This window comes from Arvicola amphibius, chromosome 4, assembly GCF_903992535.2.
Source record: "Arvicola amphibius chromosome 4, mArvAmp1.2, whole genome shotgun sequence".
In the NCBI taxonomy this organism is placed as follows: Eukaryota; Metazoa; Chordata; class Mammalia; order Rodentia; family Cricetidae; genus Arvicola; species Arvicola amphibius.
This window is the reverse complement of record NC_052050.1, coordinates 144,982,616-145,002,962: the sequence shown is the minus strand read 5'-3', so window position 1 is coordinate 145,002,962 and position 20,347 is coordinate 144,982,616.

The window sequence follows — 20,347 nt, the reverse complement described above, 5'->3', positions numbered from 1 at the left end:
AAGTGGGGGAAGGCAAGGGAAAAATAAATCACTAAGTAACATATAAGTATGACAGAAACTGTCATTTTCCATCCCAAACTTCTCTTAGAATATTCAGTTAAGATAAAGAGAATTTTTAACGTATTTTTTGTTTTTAAAGGAAGCACTAGTGCATAAACTACAGATCCATTTCTCTGGAGGAAGACTGCGATTTCCATAGAAGACGCAATGAGCAAAGCAAATCACACACACACGCACACACACACACACACACACACACACACACACACACACACACAGAGAGAGAGAGAGAGAGAGAGAGAGAGAGAGAGAGAGAGTTGATTTATAGATTTATACTTCACACATTCTAGTATATAATATATTACATATAATAACTACGTACAGAAATTCTAGGAGAACCAAAAATGGGGAAAGACAAATATTACAGACATGGATTCCAGGAATCGTCTTAGCTCAGAGGACTGCCTTTGTAATCGAAAGCAGTTTCAAGTCTTTCCTTGAAGAGGAGAAATTTCAGAGCCAGTTTCACTTGCCTAGAAGTTAGGAGGCCCTCCGTCCCATCCCCAGCGTGGCAGAAATTGCAGAAAGAAAGTAACATCCCACTCTGTAAGAAAGGGTTTTATTCTTTTTTTTTTTTTTTTGGTTTTTCGAGACTAGAAAGGGTTTTATGAAGCGTGTTTTCATACACATTAGCTAGCTTTGCTTCGGTGGAAACATTCTGTTTAATTTTACAGCCAGGCAAGTCTGTTGCCGGGTTTTCACACTGTTTGGGTATAAATCTGAATTCTCTGTGACAATCCTAAATACCCACAGTTTCAGTCCCCCCCACCCCCCACACAGCCTAGCTTGTAGCTGCCAAGGCCATGGGTAAATCCTTCTATTTTTTTTTTTCTCACTTGACTTCTATTTTACTCTGTAACAAATGCTTTTATGGACCACCACTAAAAACAACTTTTTAGAGGCTGAGAGAGAGTGTGTTTGAAGGCAAAAAAAAATACGTGGGAGGTCTTTGCAGGTCCAGGTCAGATGCTTTCTGCTGGGCCTGGGAACTTAGTCTTCCTAGAAGTTGTTTTCACCTCACCTTACCTGTGTTGAGGTGTTTGGTAGCTCCTAAGACTAAAATATCTAGCGTGCTCACACAAGAACCCCTATTTTAGCTTGTTCTGAAGCTTTGTTCCACGGTCCTTGGTTCTGCAAATTCTAGGTTCACTGAGAGGCAGGACCACCGTAGTGGAAGTCTACAGTGACTGAGCTCGTGGTTGATAGGAAACAGAGGCAGAAAGGTAAAGAGGGTATTGGGTTAAGAAATGCAGCCTCCAAGGACACTCTTCCCATGACTCATTTCCTTCAGCTCAAGTTTCTAGAATCTCCAGAAAGTGTGTTATGAGCTGGGCACCAAGCCTTCCTACATGAGCTGTTAAATTCAATCCACGGCATTTCCCATCCCTAACTCACCAGGACAAAATCTGAGGAAGGTAAAAACAAATATACATACATAATACATACATATACATGTATACATATGTATACATACATACATACGAGGATGGGGGTTATAGAAGAGAGGGATGGCTAGCGACCGAGTTAAACTAAGGATATAGAAAAGCCTTATGGAACTTTACGAGTTAGTAAGCTAATTTCAAAGTTCAACTTTAAAGAATTAAAATTAGAGTTTGAATTGAAATATGCTGCATGAGTTAAAAATGTCGCTCCCAGGAGACAGGCATTATTAAATGAAAATTCCAGTGTAAGGCAAGAAAAACCTTCCTGTAAGTTCTTGTTCAGAGACATCCCAGAAGGCTCTGGAACAATGGTTCTCGACCTTTCTAATGCTGAGAACCTTTAATACAGTGGTTCATGTTATGGTAACCTCCCCCCAACCATAAAATTGTTGTCATGGCTACTTCATAACTGTAATTTTACTACCATTGTGAATCATAATTTAAATATTTTTGGAGATGAAGGTTTGCCAAAGGGGCCGGGACCCACAGCTTGAGAACAACACAAGCTGTTGGCATTTCCCTTGGTGACCCTCCATAACTACACAGTAAGACCCTATTAAAGTGTGAAGACAACACAAGCTTTGGCTTCAGGACAGAGCAATATCAGTCTCAAGCTGATAGGAAAATTTTCTCCCTATAGGCTAGTGTTCACAGTGCCGGAAGATGTCGGGGAATGTTTGTTTACACTGTGAAGCTGTGTCTTGGCCAAGATACCTTCTGATTGGTTTAATAAAATTCTGAATGGCCAATAGCTAGGCAGGAAGGCATTAGGTGGGACTTCCAGGGACAGAGAGAACACTGGGAAGAAGAAAGGCAGAGTAACCAGCCAGACACGAAGAGAATCAGAGGTACAGAATAAAGGAAAGGTAAAAGCCATATGGTAGAACACAGATTAAAAGATATGGGTGGATTTAAGTTATAAGAGCTGGTTAGGGACAAGTCTAAGCTGAGGTCAAGCTTTCATAACTGATAAGAAGTCTCCATGTCATTATTTGGGAGTGAGCTTGTGGCCCAAAGAAAACTCTGACTACAAAAAGGTACTTTGAAGGTTACAGGGATAGAAAAGACATCAGTGGTCTTACCCAAGGCTGGACCCCAGATGCTTCACTACCAACCTGCTAGGTAAGACATGCCCACTGGTGCAACAGTAGCTCGACTGTTTGGGGGGTAACTAACCACTTTCTGAATGAATTTTAAGCCTGTTCCATGGGAGGGACTTTCATGCCTTGTACTGTAATCTTGCTCAAAATCACATGGCTGGGGAGGTCAGAGGCCCTAGGGTAGAACCTGCTACTGTTATTTTACTAAATGGCCATGCTGTCAAACTTATTTCTGAATATTTATTTTGATAGCCATAGATCAGGCTGCTGTCAACCTTGGTTTCTTTTGCGGTGGGTAGCAGTCAGCGGAGAGACGTATAATAGGTCAAAGCGCCAAGATGAACGCTGAGTGCTCAGTCCCACGGGCAACACCTTTGTCAACGCCCTACTCCCCTCTGCCACTCAGGGACCATCGTGAAGAGGAAATGGAAAGGATGTGAGAGCTGGAGGAGGGGAAGAAACATTGTGAAATGCTAGCTTTGGACACGGCAAGGCTATTGTACTCAAGAAATCACAACAACCGTGGTTCCCTGTGCACGACAGTCATGAGATCAAGCCAGTCAATACTCTATCATAGATGAGGTAGATGGTCTCCAGACCCATCCTACACTGAGCAGCTGTTGGCAATAAATAGTTGCTAGGGTAGGGACAATCATTCTTTATTGAGGATATGGCAATTGGTAGGCTTCTCATGTTCCAGTGAAAGATCCTGAATGGCCATCACTAACTGGACTTGGTGGGTTACAAAACCATGAAGTTGGAAGAAGAGTGTGACGGAGGGATATATGGGGGAATTGAAGGGTAGATCAGCTCATATTTCATCATATACTCGTATGAGTCTCAAAATTCATGGAACAGAGGGTGGTCTTCAAGTTGTATTGTAACTCCCAACCTAACAAACCTCTTGGCTGTGTTGCTCTCACCCGGAGAGAGTCATAGCACCAAGACTAAATGTGGATGACAGGGGCACTGAGGTGGGAAGAAGTGAGGAGAGGAAGGAATGGAGAAGTAGGAACATATAAGGACTTCCTGTACCCCAAAGGGGGTACAATAATGAACTACTTTCCTATTCACCTATGATGGTTGGGTTTTCAGTGTCAACTTGCCAGCTTAGAATCACCTGAGCAGGGAGCTTACACCATGTTGGTATCTGGACCCATCTGTGGCCCATCTGTGGGGAATTGTCTTGATTCCCTTAGTTGATGTGGGAAGAAGACCCAAATGTGGGTGGTGTCTTCCAGTAACAGCGTAGATGCTGAAGGATGTGGAAGAAGGAAGATTGTTCGCCCTCAGCTTTCCTCTTACTGCTGTGTGTGAAAAATATTCTTTATTAATTATCCAATGAAATCATCAGATAGATAGAAGACACACCTACATCATTTCCCCTTTTTCTGTTTAAACAAAAAAGAAAAGTTTTCACTTTAACATAGTAAAATTACATATAACAAAACAGTTATGCAAAATTACAGTTACAATATTTATATCTACTTTATCTTTTATCATAACAAAGGTAAACAACTATAACTATCTATCTATTTTTCACCTTGTTGCTGCTGCCTTTCATCCCAGCTCTCGGGAGGCAGAGGCAGGTGGATCTCTGTGAGTCTGAGGCCAGCCTGGTCTACTGAGTGAGTGCCAGGACAAGCAGGACTACGCAGAAAAACCTAGTCTTGAAAAAAAAAATGAACAAACAACAAAACAAAACAAAAACATAGAATCAGGTTTTCTAGGCTTCCAACATGGACTGAGGACTTCCAGGAACCTTGGTGTCAAATGGACTGAGCGGCTACTGGGTTCTTGTTCTCTTAGGTGTGAGGCAGCTGTTGCTGGACTATTTCAGCCATATTGTGTAAGAAAATTTTATGGCTCATTTTTAATTACTGCATCTATCTACCTATTTATACTTGCTTTGTCAATTCTATTCCCCTAGGGAACAAGGCTAATAAATACATCGGCCCAGCTCTGCTAACTGTGCTCAGACACACTCTAAAGTAGGAAGAACGGGGTAAAACAAAATAGTAAAAACAATGAGCCAAGAGTGGTCTGCGAATTACTGATGGCTGGGATAGGAGTCTGTGTGGCTACATGAGATCCTATCTCAAAGACAAAAAAGTCTAACTGAGTTTTTTAGTAACACCCAGAAACAAGTATAAAACATTAACTCCTCTAAAACAAGCTATGCCTTTCTTGTGTTTTTTTGTTTTGTTTTGTTTTTGCAATGGGTTAGTTGTGTGATATAAACACTTAACTTATTAACACTCAATTAGTTGCATACAAGACAAAAGTTTCCACTGTAGAGACCAGGGGTCTTCTAATAAGAAATCACGGGCCAGAAAATATGGAAGGGAGAAAGTGATGCTGGCCTGAAGGTGACACCAGAACCAAGCATTGGAATCTATGTATGTGAGGCTGTGGCTCTCTTAGCTCTCCACTGCTCCAGGATCCAGTGAGCTTTAAGTTGGCCTAGTTTTTTTACACCAATGTTGCTTTACCTCTGTGCATCATTCTTAGCTCACCATGTGTGACTAGCTCCCCCGGCATCCCGGTTTCCCATTATAAGGAAGGAGTGTTGATTGGTTCTTGTGTGAATCAGATTTCCCTGAATTGCCCAGTCCAGTTGTCTCCAGGAAGTGGAGTTGCCAGGAACACCTTTGACCACTGAGTGGGGGATTGGCAGTTTGCAAAGAAGTGAGAAGTTCTGTGGCTGGCTTGGTGGGCAGCCCTGAAGAACATATGTCATAGATACAAGGGCCATAACCGGAACAAACAGTGCCTTTAACCACCAGCATGTGAATTAGGAGACACACACAAGTGTGCATATCACAACCCTGCAGGGCATGCACCCAGGGCACAGGCATGGTGCCCATGAAACAGTTATTAAGCTTAAGAGACTTATATATATGATATGCAAGAAGAATGAGTCATTAGTTAATTGCAGAATGGATCAAATAAATTAGTACATGATATGTATTCATGTGATGTTTGAGAAGAGTCTTGATCACATTGGACTTGCATGGATTTATTAATTAGAAGTTTGTAAAGGGTTGAGTCTGGTGTTGTGATAGAGATCATAAAGGTGGCAAAATTAGCAAGGAAGGCTTTCTGCACACATCAGAGCTTGAGCTACATTTGGAAAACCAGAAAATAAAGCGAGCCTGATTGAAGAAAAAACACATATTGGCTTTCTCCCAGATGAAATTTACCTGGCAATTGGTTCATCACCAAAGCTCTCTCTACACGAGCCACTCTCTCCGGTTTTCTGGAAGGCCCATTCAGAGTGGGCATGGCAAAGGATAGTTTATGCCTCAAATATTTGTCACAGTTGAATATGTCTTGGAAAATAAGATGTTATTCAGTGTGGCCCCCAGTCAGATACTTGTGTAAAGGCAAGGCAAACATAACGGTGCGTGCTCACACACCAGTGTTCAGTGACTCTGGCAGGATGTAATGCAGGCTTGGTGAACGCACAAGAGCGAATATACGGAAGCCTGGGGAAAGGTCATTGGTATTTTTGGAGCAATAAATCAAGTACAGAAAGATTTGCATTTTGGCTGTAAAACATGCAGCCCTGGATTAGAGGGAGAGAAGACTTTGGAGTAATATTTCTCTGCTGACTTGTTTTATTAGCTTCCTTTAAACATGTTACATTATTGCTTATAGAATTTCATTTACTCGGATTGGCAGCTTGATAAATATGTCTATTGGCGATGATTTGGATTGCTCTGGGCATTAATATTATTAAATCCTGTCACAAGGAAATGTCTGAAAGATGACTTACTGTAAAGATTGCAGCACGGAATAAATCATCCGGTGGTATTTGTTCCCATTTATGGCCTCTTGGAGCTGAGTCAATCCCTTTTTATGTTGCATTATTTTTCAAGTTTTTATAGCTTTACGTTATATATTGCTGTCAGAAACGAACAGATGGGGTGTCGAACACGAGCTCTCTGCATAATTCCCACTCTCCAGTTATTGGTATAAGGGGCAAGAGCAAGGCTGTGCGTTCTGGAGCTAGAAGGGGAGAAGATAAGATGAGAGGCTGCTTGAGGAGAGGGATCCCTTCTGTTAGCGTTCAGGCCGATTTCATCGGCTGGTTGGGATCCCTGACTAGTGGTCTCCCTGTTTGGGTTTCACGTAGGACATGGGGTGGCATCTAATCAAAGTCTAGAGAATCAGTGTCTGTGGAGAGCTCACTCCCAATGGGACATCTAATGGCACCCACTCCAAAGGTTTGGGGACCATCATGGAAGAGGGACCAGAAAGCTTAAAGAGCCACAGGTCAGGAAAGACTGGAGCGAAAGAGTGTTTCCTGGATGCGCAGGACCACAGCACCCATGAGCTCACAGCAGCTGCGGTTGTCTGCACGAGGCCAGCACATGACCAGGCCAGTCCACACTCCGCTGGAGCCCTGTGTCAGGATGAGGCCCCCACTCCTCACTGAGGAGTGACTGACAGTCTATGGGTTCTAGGGGAGATAGGATCAGTTTTCCTTAAGGGTATGGCTCTTAGTAGTTTGATCAGGCTTCAGTGGATGGCCCCACACCCATGAGTATTTGGGCAGCACAAATTGAACTCAATAGGCAATGATAATAGAAATACTGCTACTACTACTACTACTAAATCATGATAATAAAACAATGATTAAAACCATAATCAACACAAAATTGGAAGAAATTGAGGCGGTCAGAATGGATCCGGGAGAAGTTAGAAGAACTAATGGGGAGTAAAATGATTAAAATATACGGTATGGAATTCCCAAAGAACTAATACAAATATTTTCTTTAATTAATTAATCACTAAAAATTCTCTATGGCTGTATTTGTCTCCACTGAATCGCTAATGCGGTTTAAATGCTGCTCACTCCTCTGATATTAGGAGGTGACTGTGCCGTACTATCTTCTTCCAAAAACAAAACAAAGCAAAACCAAACATGAGGAATTGGAAGCATTAAAAGACAAACATGGATAAAGGAAGACCAAAAGATGAAGGAGCATTTTTTGAGGGAGCAGAAAGTCTGCTGGCATCCTGTTGGGACGGGACACAAAGGATAGCACGCTTAGAAATTATTTGTTGTAGCTCTTGTCATTAATCTTTAAGAAAGAAAACGAGCCCACAGAGGTGACCGGCAACCAGCGGAAAGGAAGAGAGCGCGCACAAGGCCTGGTATCCTCTAGAGACCTCTGTCCTGGTGAGGCCTAAACTGGCCTTGTGTGTGAGGCAGCTGCCTAAATGTCTCGTGAGCCTCTCTTGCGGCTTTTGAGGTTTTGTGACCAGTGAGGCATTAACACGGCAGAAAGCTAGCTGATGTTTTAGAAGGACACGTGAATTTACCTCCCTTAGACACTACTGCAGTCGTGAGAAATCCTGCAGAAAACCACCTTGATTTGGGAATATACTCAAATTCACCGTGTGCTACTTTGGGAGTTTGGACTGAGTTACTTAAAGATTTCCCATCATGATAAAATATGGAGCAAAGTGTCCCCCTCCCCGGCCCCCCCCCCCCGTGTACTTCACAATGCTACTGTAGCAAGTTAAAACATACAACACATGCTCAAACACACTAATATGCTTACAGTTTAGCGGCCTTTACGTTCCTTAAAGACGAGCATTCAGATCATCACATCGCCACCCAAATCTCTCCTTCACCTCTGCACTTGTGGGAGTCTTTCCGTGGCTGGTACCCATCTCCTCATCCCCAGATCCTTAAGTGTTGAGTGCTTTCTGAGGTCTCAGAACATTATTGCTAGTGAAGAGAGATCCTTAGATCTTCCCCACTACACCCTTGAGCCCTTTGTCCCCACTGCTTCCTCTGTGTCACCCGTGACACATATGTTTTGTGTCTGGATTTGTCACATGTGTGGGGGTGAAGACGCCATCTGAATATGCTCATGGAAGTCTCAGTATGCGCCAGTCACATCTAAATTGTGGATGTGAGTGCTGGACCGGGCACTGTGTTAGAGCATTTCCCAGCTTGTGTTTCCTCTGTGATCTCTTTGTCTCGTAGCTCAGGTAGTTTTCTGTCCTGAAGCCAGAGTGGATATACATACCTATAGATGGGTGAGTTACAGATCACAGACAAGTTGATAAAGGCCATAGGTCAAGAAGACATCTCTGCTAGGATTTCTATACTCCCGTGAGAAACATTTGCCCCTTCCGCTTTCTCGTTCCTGTTATGTTTCTGGAGGAACCTTTTTCTAGGTCCCATATCAGCCAAACTAGCAATGCTGAGCCTGGTAAGTTAATGCAGAAACCAGTAAGTCTTTTTTTTTTTTTTTAAATATTTATTTATTTATTATGGATACAATATTCTGTCTGTGTGTATGCCTGCAGGCCAGAAGAGGGCACCAGACCTCATTGCAGATGGTTGTGAGCCACCATGTGGTTGCTGGGAATTGAACTCAGGACCTTTGGAAGAGCAGGCAGTGCTCTTAACCACTGAGCCATCTCTCCAGCCCACCAGTAAGTCTTAAATGTCACATCTATTACACAATATGCGTTTTATTTTCCTTTCTTCCTGTCTCTCTAACACCTCTCTTCCCCTTTCCTTCTCTTCTCTCCTAAATTTAATATACCTTTGCGTTCCCAGAGATAGACAGGGCCAGCCTCTTTTTGCATAATAATCACAACTTGCGTGGTTTCTATTTAGCAGTTCCATATCTCATCTGCGGCTCTGATTCAGCAAGCTCAGCAGTTGGTGAAATTCCTTTTCTGTCCTTTGGGCACTTAGTGTAGACCTGTCTTCAGTGCCGCCTCCACTGTCGTTCAGGCTATGCCAAGGAAGCTCTGATGCTTACTGACATCCTCACATTTGTGACCTACCACACTGTAAGTAAGAGAAGCATGGCCCTAAGCTCGAGCTGGCTGTCTTATTAGCAGGCTGCCACATGTGTCCCCCAAGGCTGAACTCCGTTTGTGAAATTAGAGAGTAGATGAGTCATAATCGTCTATAGTACCATTGAACCTGAGGTTACCACTTGCTTCTATTCCAGCTGCCATAGCCCAGGACAACCTCAGAGCAACCAGGTTCTCTTTGTGCCTCTTTGCTTTTTCTAGGAGAAAATTCCTTGCTGGTAATTGCTAAATGTTTTCCTTAGACCAACTGCAACAGAACACTAAGCGGAGTCGATAACACCCTTCGTCATTTTAGCTCTCCTTTAAAAAGTTTTCATGTATTTCCCCAAACCAATCAACCTTTCTTTTATCTTAAAAACAGGGCTATGTGTAGGTGGGAGGCTGCTGCATGTGGGGAGCAAGAAGAGATGCCTCTTTGATGTAAAGGAACCTGACATTATAATAAAGTTCCCCAGTGATGTCCAATTATAGCCACTCACTTCTTTATTAGTAATTCCGCAACCCTAATACATAAAATAACTTGACCATTTTTGGAATTTGTTTGACTAATGGACTGAAAGCTGATAGAATAAGGATAAGTTTCATAATTAGGTTTTGCCAAGAAACTGTGCAAACCGTCTATAATGTGGTCCGCTCCTGATTTTTAATGAGGACCCTGCCAGGGACTGAAGCCTCTGGCAGCATTCACTTCATATTTTAATTACCCATGGTAATTTTGACAATTACACACATGTCATAAATCACATCATAATGACCCATGAAGAAAGCAGATTTAATTAACGGAAGGGAAGTTCTACAGTTAAACAGGTAGAAGGCAAGTGCCCAGCAAGATGGGAATCACATTTGAAACTGGAGCTGCCAAATCCTGCATTCTAGAAGAGGCAGCCTCTGCAGCCCATGCCACAGGACTTCACGCAAGAAAACTGTTGTCATCGCCTGCTTTAACACGGAAGACCTCCGATATCATCGCTCCTGTTATTACTAGAGGAAACTGAGCAAGCAGAAAATGATAGAACTTGCTTTTGTTTTGTGTGTGTGTAGGTGCATCAGAGAACCGAGTTTGCCAGGTAAACGTTTACTTTGAAACAATGGGTCACAACTGAGGTCTACTTGCTGGAGAAGGAGCCATTGACACTATATCCTGTTGGGGCTAGACAGATGGGGATTTTAATGGATTTCTGGTGGCTGAATGAAGATGAGGTGAAAGACGAGAAGCTGTGGGCTGCAACACTAGAGAAGTCCCCAGAAGATTTCACCAGCATCTAGATTTATTGCCTTTGTTTTGCTCAATGGACACGTAGACAAACTGCCTTCTAAATATGTATATTTATAACCACAGACGAGTGCTGCTTTTGTATGTGAGAGAGCGCAGGAAAGAAAAGGCAGACATGGCTGCTCTATGGTATGGTTAAGGGGAAGGTTTTTACTGTGAATAAGAGAGAGAAAATATCCAGGGGTATCTGGAAGAGTCCAGAGCAGAGAGAAACTAGGCCTGGCCTGTGGCTTCTGCAAGAGAAGGGAGAAGAGAAAGAGAGAGAGAGAGAGACAGAGACAGAGAGACAGAGAGAGAGACAGAGAGAGACAGATGAGAGAGAGAGAGACAGAGAGAGACAGAGAGAGAGAGACAAGTAGAGAGAGAGAAAGAGAGAGAGACAAGTAGAGACAGAGACAGAAACAGACAGAGACAGAGACACAGAAAGAGTCTGGGTGGAGTAACTGGAGGAAGGGAAAGAGTAGGAACTGGGGGCATCTAGAGGCTGGGGGGGGGGCTTTGATGTGTAACTACAGGTAGCCATATGTCCCTTCTGCCAGAGGTAAGGGAAATGACTCCTGTTGGCAGATGGAAACTGGTTTCACAAGTTCCTGAGGAAAGCTGGTTTTTATCTAACTGTCAGAAATCCTTTTGGACCGTACGGACTTCCTGATGACCAGCAGCCTTGGTCGGGAGACTTCTGACTGAAGAGCGTGATGGTGAATTCAGAGAGTCATCACTGGTCAAAGTACTATCAATGGGTGAGTCCTCAGTCCATAACATTCTCTCCATCCCTGCCACAAGGTCCAGGGAGCGTCACAGAGGAGGCTTTCTGCCTACAAAGATGGAAGATGACGAGCCGTGAGACACTGTCTTTTGGATTGACACAGCTGTTGTGACCGTCAACATGTCACAGTTGTAGCTAGCTACACAACACCTGCATCTGTGCACGTGCACACACACATGGACACACACACAAGCTGTGAAAAGTAGGAGGGAAATTAGTTGGAAGGAGGAAGAGGTTGGTGGGAGCAGGAAGGGGGCAAGAGTGGGTGATAGGGGTGTGACTATCATCACAATCCTGAAATGATCAAAACATAATCAGTAACAACAAAAAGAAAAAGCCAAGAGAAAAGCTTCCAGATTCCCTGTCATGCCAGAGCGCCACTAAGGTGAGATATACCCATAGATGCTCACTGTGGTATCTCATTCTCTAGGAACACTGCATCTGCAGGAGGGATGGACGGGTCCTACTCTAGTGTCCTCTGGTCTTCTCTCTTACCTGAGGTCTTGAGAAGGAGCCATGGAAGTAATTAAAATACCCTTTGAACATCACAGTCTCAAGACACATGGCCACCAAAACTCCGTAAGACTTGAGAAAAAAAATCGTAATCTCTTTTTCACATTCTGCCCTTACACCAGTCGGGCTCAAGCATATAACAGTGAATTGGGGGGGGGGGGGAGAGCAGCAAGGGTCAGACTGTTTCAGAAGGCGCTCCCGGGAAAGCCCAAGGAGAATAGAGGAGACAGAGACAGTGATGCTAGAAAAATTCAGAGCCTCTTGGAACTCCAGCTCCAACAAACAGAGGCGACGGAACTACTCCCAGGAGCAACCGGAAGTCTCACAATGAGGACCTGTTACTTCAAATTGGGAAAGCAGTTATAGCTACAAAACTACCCAGGGATCAGTGCTGTAGTCTTTTTTTTTTTTTTTTGGTTTTTCGAGACAGGGTTTCTCTGTGGCTTTGGAGCCTGTCCTGGAACTAGCTCTTGTAGACCAGGCTGGTCTCCTCGAACTCACAGAGATCCGCCTGCCTCTGCCTCCCGAGTGCTGGGATTAAAGGCGTGCGCCACCACCGCCCGGCTTCAGTGCTGTAGTCTTTCAGGGTAGTTAGTTAAAAACACATTGAGGATTGAAGGGCAACTTCTAAATCAGAGAGAGAGAGAGAGAGAGAGAGAGAGAGAGAGAGAGAGAGAGAGAGAGAGAGAGAGAGAGAGAGAGAGAAGCAATGTGTGGGGGCTGAAGTTAAAGTGGTACATAAGATGCTGAATTAAAACTGGGGAAAGTAAGAAGAGGAAGCTGGAAAGAGAAGCAGAAAAGTGGTTATAATCATGGAAGGCATTGCTCTAGCTATAGGAAGAATTGTTTTCAATGGTACACACAGCAGTGAAAGCACTCATCACTGCAGCAGACAAGAAACAGGATGCAGCTCTATGCCCTCTATAAGGAAGTCACTTTAAAAAAATATTGTTTTTATTTTATGTATATGAGTGTTTTGCCTATATGTATGTCAGGCCCTGGAATTGGAGTTACAGACAACTGTAAGGGGCCACATGGGTGCTGGGAACCCAACCTTGGTCTTTTGGAAGATAACCTCTGAGCCAACCCTAAAAAAATAAATAAATAAAAAATAAAAAATAAAGATTTGGGTAGATTTAAAAAGGAATAACTGTAGGAAAGATATACAGTGGTAATACTAATTGAAAAGAAAGCTTTGGTGGTTATGTTTATTTCTACATAAGGAATTTCAAGCTCATTAAATTGTTGCAGAAAAAAGAATGAGAAAGAGAACCCTTTCCAAGAACACGTAACAATCTTAGAATCACAGCATCAAATATGCAGTCTAAAATGAGGGATGCCACGAGGAAACGAAAATTCCACTTTTTAATGTGGAGGCATCTGGCCTCTTTATTTGCTCAAGCTACAGGAAGTCAGGAAGGACAAGGTTGAACTGGACGTGGTGCTCACCAAACGTGACCGAATTGCTATTCGTAGGAGGATCGTCTAACAGTAGCCAGGAATAGCTCTTCTCACACATAAAACGGACTATATTCTAGGGCGTTAAAATCTACACTAGCGAATTTAAAGGATCGTGAATCAGACAGAATGTGTTTTCAGACCACAATGGGGTTAAAAGAAATCAGGAACAAAATAAAGCTGCACAAGTCTCCAGGTGGGTGGAAATTGAGCAACACACTTCTAAAGAACACGTGCGTGAAAAAAAGAAATAAATTAAAAAAAAATGCTTGCTGCTGTGAAGTGATTACAGCTCAGTCCCAGGAAAGTCAGTTGCTTTCCTGAGCAGGCGCTGTAAATACTAAAATTCAAAATTTGGAAAGTATCATTTACAATGGTAACCAGTGTTGTGAGACGTGATGTGCCCTGTCCCCAGATCCCAGTCACCCGGTCACTAGGGCACCTGACACTAAACCGACTACTGAGATACTCAGTGGGCTACTAATTTCATTTTCAACCGAGTGACATCTTCGCCTTATGAGTTTACAATCCCATTGTAAGAAGCAACTGTCCTTATAATAATTACTAACTACTTCAGCCTTTGTGAGTCAGAATTCTAGAAATGAATTATTCTTAAAGCTTTGCCTGAAAGCTACATATGTATGTATGTATGTATGTAAACATCACCATTAGTTTCATATATTTAGATGGAAATAATCCTAGAAATGCAAGAGGCAATTTTGCTTGTTTTGTAGATGAATGTACGGCCTGTAATTTAACCTCCTTTAGATTACTCAATTACCGTCTATGAATGCCAATAATTACATGGTGTTATACTACTTATAGCTAATTGGATTACAGAGAGGAATTTAACCTTACATGAAATAAATAGCGCAATACTATGGTTCCCCCTTCCCGTTGCTATTTTTTGATATAAAAGCTTTATTGTACAGTACGGCGACATTCTCCTTCTAAGCGTCCGGCTCAAGGCGTTTTAGTGCATTCCCAGAGGTGTGTACCGTCGTGACCACCTGATTTCAGCGTAAGTTCACCAGCTTCAAGGGAAAATTGACAATTAAAAACAGTCGCTTCCCAGTTCTTTTTTTTTCCCCCAGAACTCCTGGCAACCCCCAAGCTTTCTGTTTCTATGGGCGTGGCCATTCTAATTTTATAGAATTGGAATCACACAATATGTGGCCTTTGCACCTGGCTTCTTTTACTTGATATATATATATATATATATATATATATATATATATATAGAGAGAGAGAGAGAGAGAGAGAGGTTTATACGTAAACCGGCACTCACTGCCTCCTGTGTTTGAACGGTAGGTCTCCAGCCGCTGTGGCTGTGGCCCGGCTAGCAGAAGTGGGTTTCTGGAGGCGGGCCGGAAGGGGAGGATTGCGTCTGTCTTTCACACCAGTCCTCTGCGTCTCATCGGGTGCTCGGAGCTCTGCCACAGCAAACTCTGGAGTTGCCCCGTCATGCCTTTCCCGTCAGGACAGACGAACCTGGAACTGGGAGTCCAAATGCATCACCCTCTTCTTAATTGCTTCGGATAGGGAATCCCGTTATGGCAACGCTACAAAAGTACGCCATGCATGTTGTACAGTACAATTCTTCATTCCTGTTTGAGACTAAATAGTCAGAATGGTGCTTCAAACAAATACTTGTGTGCATTTTGTTTTGTTTTGGTTTTCTGAGACAGGCTTTATCTGTGTAACAGCCCTGACTGTCCTGAAACTAGCTTTATAGGCCAGGATGGCCTCGAACTCACAGAGATCTGCCTGCCTCTGCCTCCCGAGTGCTGGGATTAAAGGCGTGCTACGCCACCGTCCAGCATGTGGATGTTTTGTGCAGGTAGATTCTTAGATCTCTTAGGAATACAACTGAAGGATAGGACTGTTGGCTCTCATGGGAACTCTGTTCACATCATCTCTTTTATTTCTGAGATTACAGAATTTCTCCCCTCCCTTTCCTCCCTCAGAGACCCTCACATATACCCCTCCCTGCTCTCCTTTAAGTGCATTCATTACCACTGTATGCATATATGTATATTTTTTAAAAATTTTATTTTTATTAATTAACTTAAAATTAATTGAATTTAAATTAATTTAAATTCAAATTAATTGCTACTGCATGTATATATTATATGTATGTTCCTAAATATAACCTACTCAGTTGGTATAATGTTACTTGTATGTATGTTTTCAGGGCTAACCATTTGGCACTGGATAACCAGTTTGTGTGCTCTTCCTTGGAGAAGGCACGTTTACCAACCACGACTTTCCTTAGTTGTCTGGAGTTCTCTGTGTGGGGCAGAGGCCTTTGGGCTTTCTCCCATTCACTTTGGCACGCCTGTTGTTGCCCTCCTTGTTCAGCTCACGTTTGGGAATTCATGCTGGAGAGACTTTACGAGTGTAGTAGCTTCAGGTATTCCTAGGAGACACAGTCTTATAGCAAACTCTCAGATCCACTGTCTGTTACAATCTTTCCGCCACATCCTCTGCAATGCTTTCTGAGACTTAGGGGCAGGAACTGTTTTGTAGAGGTGTCCATTGGGACTGGGTTCCACAATTCTGCATTTTTACTGGTTGTGGTTTTCTATAGTGGTCTCTGTTGCAAGGAGAAGTTTCCTTGGTGAGGGATGAAGACAACACTTATCTGTGGGTATAAGGATACATATTTAGAATGTAGTTAGGGATTTTGCTGGTTAAGTAAATCAGTGTTTGTAGATTCTCCACCAATACGATGACTTTACACGCACTGAGCAGTTAGCTAGGTTTCCAGTACCAGGCATGGCTTTCCTTGTGTTGAGTGGGTCTTAAGTCCAACTAGAGATTTGTTGGTTACCACCAAAGCATGCACGCCACTATTGCACCCTTAGGACTGCCGCGCCATGCTGATTGTTGATTGTGCCGTAGATGGATAGGAATGTTGGTTGCCTCTCTCTTTTGGAAGCTTGCATAGTGCCTTCTGGAAGCATGAAAGCTAACCCTCAGGGAGTGGTTGCTTGGTTCAGCTCATGTTCAGGAATCTTTGGACCCTGTTTCTCAAGTACATGGTGTCTTAAGCAATATGGACTTATTTCCACCTCTGGGTGGCAACCAAGGGCAGCAGACATAGACTGGATGTTTGAGGGTCTGTTGGACATTCCTGGCCAACCATTCAAGGAGGGCTTCTCATGTCTGGTATTGGGTTTTTCCTCGGTATTCTTTAGTTTTGGAGGAAGCACTGTCAGGCCAGATGAGAAAAGTCTATTAAATTATATATGTATATTTTACACAGAATTATGTTATAGGTTTCATTTTTTTTTTGGTTTTTCGAGACAATTTATTTCATAGTATGCTTTCTTGTGTCTTTTCTAGACATCCTGATTTTTACTTCTTCCTCCTCCTGTTTTTACCTCCCTCCCCCGAGGAGCCCCCATTTCCCATTTCTCCGTCAGATCACTTAAATCCTGTTTTTCCTCAGTACCATCATCTCGTCTCCCGTGTTTACCTCACACCCCTTCCCTAAACAGCCCCCATTTCCCATTCTCCCTTACAGGTCGTTTGTATCCCTCTGTCCCAACATCTCTATTGTTCCCCCAGCCCCTTTCCTGCAATGGTCCTGCTTGACTTTTCTGATTTCTGTATCCACATCTGAAGATTTGGAGCTAGGAGCTTTCGATGAGAAAGAACGTGTGATATTTGTCTTTTTGGGTCTGGGTTACCTCACTCAGTGTGATCTAGTTCCATCCACTCTACGAAGTTCATTATTTCGTTTTTCTTTCCAGATGCATAGGGCATATGTATCACATTTTTTGTTGTCTGCCTATTGGCTGAAAGAGATTTACTTTGTCTCCATTTCCTAGCTATTATGAATAGGGTGACAACAAACATGGCTGAGCAAGTATCTGTGGAGAATGATGTCATGTCCTTTGGAAATATGCCAAGTAGTGTCATAGCTTGGTGATACAGTATATATATATATATTTCTTTTGGGAATTCTCCACACTGATTTCCACAGTGGCTGCACTAGTTTGCAATTCCATCAACAATGAATGAGGGTTCCCTTTCCCCGAGCCCCTCCAGAATTTGTTATCAGTTGTTCCATTGATCTTTGCCATTTTGACTGGGGTGAGGTGAAATCTCAGAGTTGTTTCGGTTTGCATTTTCCTAATTGCTAGGGATGATGAACATTTTTGAGATACTCCTTAGCCATTAATTTTCTTCTTTTGAGAATACTCTATTCAGGTCCTGGACCCATTTTCTGAATAGGTTATTCTTTTTTGACTCTTTCTTATTTTTCTTTTTGAGACAGGGTCTCTCTATTATGCAGCCCTGGCTGCCCAGCATCCACTCTGTAGACCTTGCACTCACAGAGATCCACCATCCCCTGCCTTCTGAATGCTGGGATCAAAGGGGTGTGCTGCCAGACCTGGCTGACTCCCGTTTCAAGTTCATTGTACATTCTGGTTACCAATACTCTGCCAGATGTTTCCTCCCATTCTCAGCTACCTCTCCAGTACCATGTATGCTTGCATGCTGCCTTGCTTCCCGCCATGATGATAATGGACTAACCCTCTAAAGCTCTAAGCAGGCCCCAATTAAAGGTTTTCCCTTATAAGAGGAGCTGTGGTCATGTATCTCTTCACAGCAGTAGAAATCTCTTATTTTTTTTTCCCAAATAATCCCTCTCCTACTTTAATGTATTCACTCTTTTTAGGGAAGGCTCACTAGTTTAATTAAGGGTTCTTGTATGAGCACGAATAGGAAAATACTTACTGGAGTTTGGGCAACTTCTGTGGCTACATCGTATAGAAAAATTAATCCCTTCTAGGAACCCATCAGGGGAACCCATCAACTGCCAATAGCTTCTCAAAGAATGGTGTGGCATCACAAGCCCACCCCTTACCCATGTTGATGAATTTGATCTTGTGCAGATAATCCAGCTTCTATGGGTTCATGACAACCACAGGTGTGTCATATCCAGACCACAGCATTTCACAGTGCTTCTTTGAACTCTTACGTTCTCTTCTGTGATAGTCCCTGGGCTTTGCAGAGGGCTATATGATGGGCCAATCTGCCTCCATTTTAATATTAAAAATCATCTTATTACAAGTTCATTCCTGTTTTCTGTAAAACTTAACTTTGACCATGTTTTGACCCATTTTCTAGAATTTGACATGTTCCACACCCTATACCTACCTCCACCTTGATCCAATGTTCTGTCAAATAATTTTGAGACACTCTGCCAAGTTCCCACATACCCCGAATCCCTTGGAAACAGCCTAGCCTTACAGTTTGGGGACTAATACAAACCCCACTTTCTCTTATGTTCAGTGTTGTTCTTTCAAGCCCACTTTAGGGAGTTAGCCATGTCTGACAGAAAGCAAAGCTTGCTTAATTCAACTAAAGAAATTTGGATAATGGTCTTTCCTCTCATTTTGTGGGATTAGCATTTGGAGGCCCCAGCAAGATTAAGACCACCCACCCATTCTGTGGACTTCCTGTTCACCTGGCTGGTGGATTATTTCTTTAGCTGTGCACAGAATTTTGAGAAACTGTCAAATTATTTTCTAAACTGGATGTACTATTTTACAACCATGTGAGTGAGGTATGAGGGATACAATATAACTAAGGCCTGATGTTTCTGTATGTGGTGTGTATGTATGTACGTGTTCATGTGTGTAACGTGTGTAGGCATGCCCATGCAGTGGTATATTATCTGTGTTTTAATAAAGCTTGCCTGAAGATCAGTGCAAAGCAGCCATGCTAGAGTGTCATATAGGCCTGGCAGTGGTGGCACACCCCTTTAATAGCAGCAGCCACATTAGTTAGCCATAGAGGCCTGGCAGTAGTGGTGCATGCCTTTAATCCCAGCACTAGAGAGGAATATAAGGTGGGAGAAGACAGGAATTCGCTCTCTTTCAGTCTGAAGATTTCATGGAGGTAAGAGCTCTCTAGTGGCTTGACTGCTTTGCTTTTCTGATCTTCAGGTTGAACCCCAATATCTGTCTCTGGGTTTTTATTATTCATGTTACATTTGGCACCCAATGTTTGAGGCATAAACTCAGGAAAAAGCCATTAGCCTGTGGCCTTACAGCCATTGGCATAAGCCAGAACAGCACATGGCTGGACTTATTGCTCTCCTGGCTAGGTTTTTCTCTCTTCTGTCCTGGCTGGCTCTCCTTGAACACCCTTCTTGGGCTGCTGTCAAACTAGGTAGCTGCCTTGAAATCCAGGCAGGCTTTTACTATTCTATGCAGCAGCAATAAGCCTCATATCTTCATCATCATCAGTGGGAGATTTGGTAAGACAATTGGGAATTCGTAAAGGAAGGAATTATTTAAAAGACAGCTTTTTGCCCCGCATTAAAAAATGGGAAAAAAACCTGTCTCCAACTCCTCCCAAACTTCTACCCCCACATTCTCTTCCCAACTTCATGTCTTCTTTTATTTTTATTTTTTCTTTATAACCCACTGGGTCCAATTATAACTGCCTGTATGTACTTAATAGGTGCAGATCCACATACCGGTTGCAAAGGCAACCTACCAGAGGCCATACTCCTCCAGTAAACAGACTGTTGCTCTCAGCTTTGTGACTCCTTCCCCATCCATGCTGGAATGTTGACTGACTTGCTCTTAAGAAGGCAGCGACAGTCGGTGTGAATTCACGAGTACTGCCGTCTCATTGCTTCCTGAGCACACGCTTTCATAGCAGTGCCGGATAACATTTTCACACCTTCTTTCACGCTGTCCCCTGAGCTTTGGGGAGGGAGGGTGATACAGACGGATACAGATGTGCCCTTTTGGGGTGAGCACTCTGACTTGTGAGTGTCTGTGACGACTATCGTCCTCTGCAACCCAAAGCGTCTCTGATGATGGCCGAGAACTACATCTGATGCTCTGTCCATTTA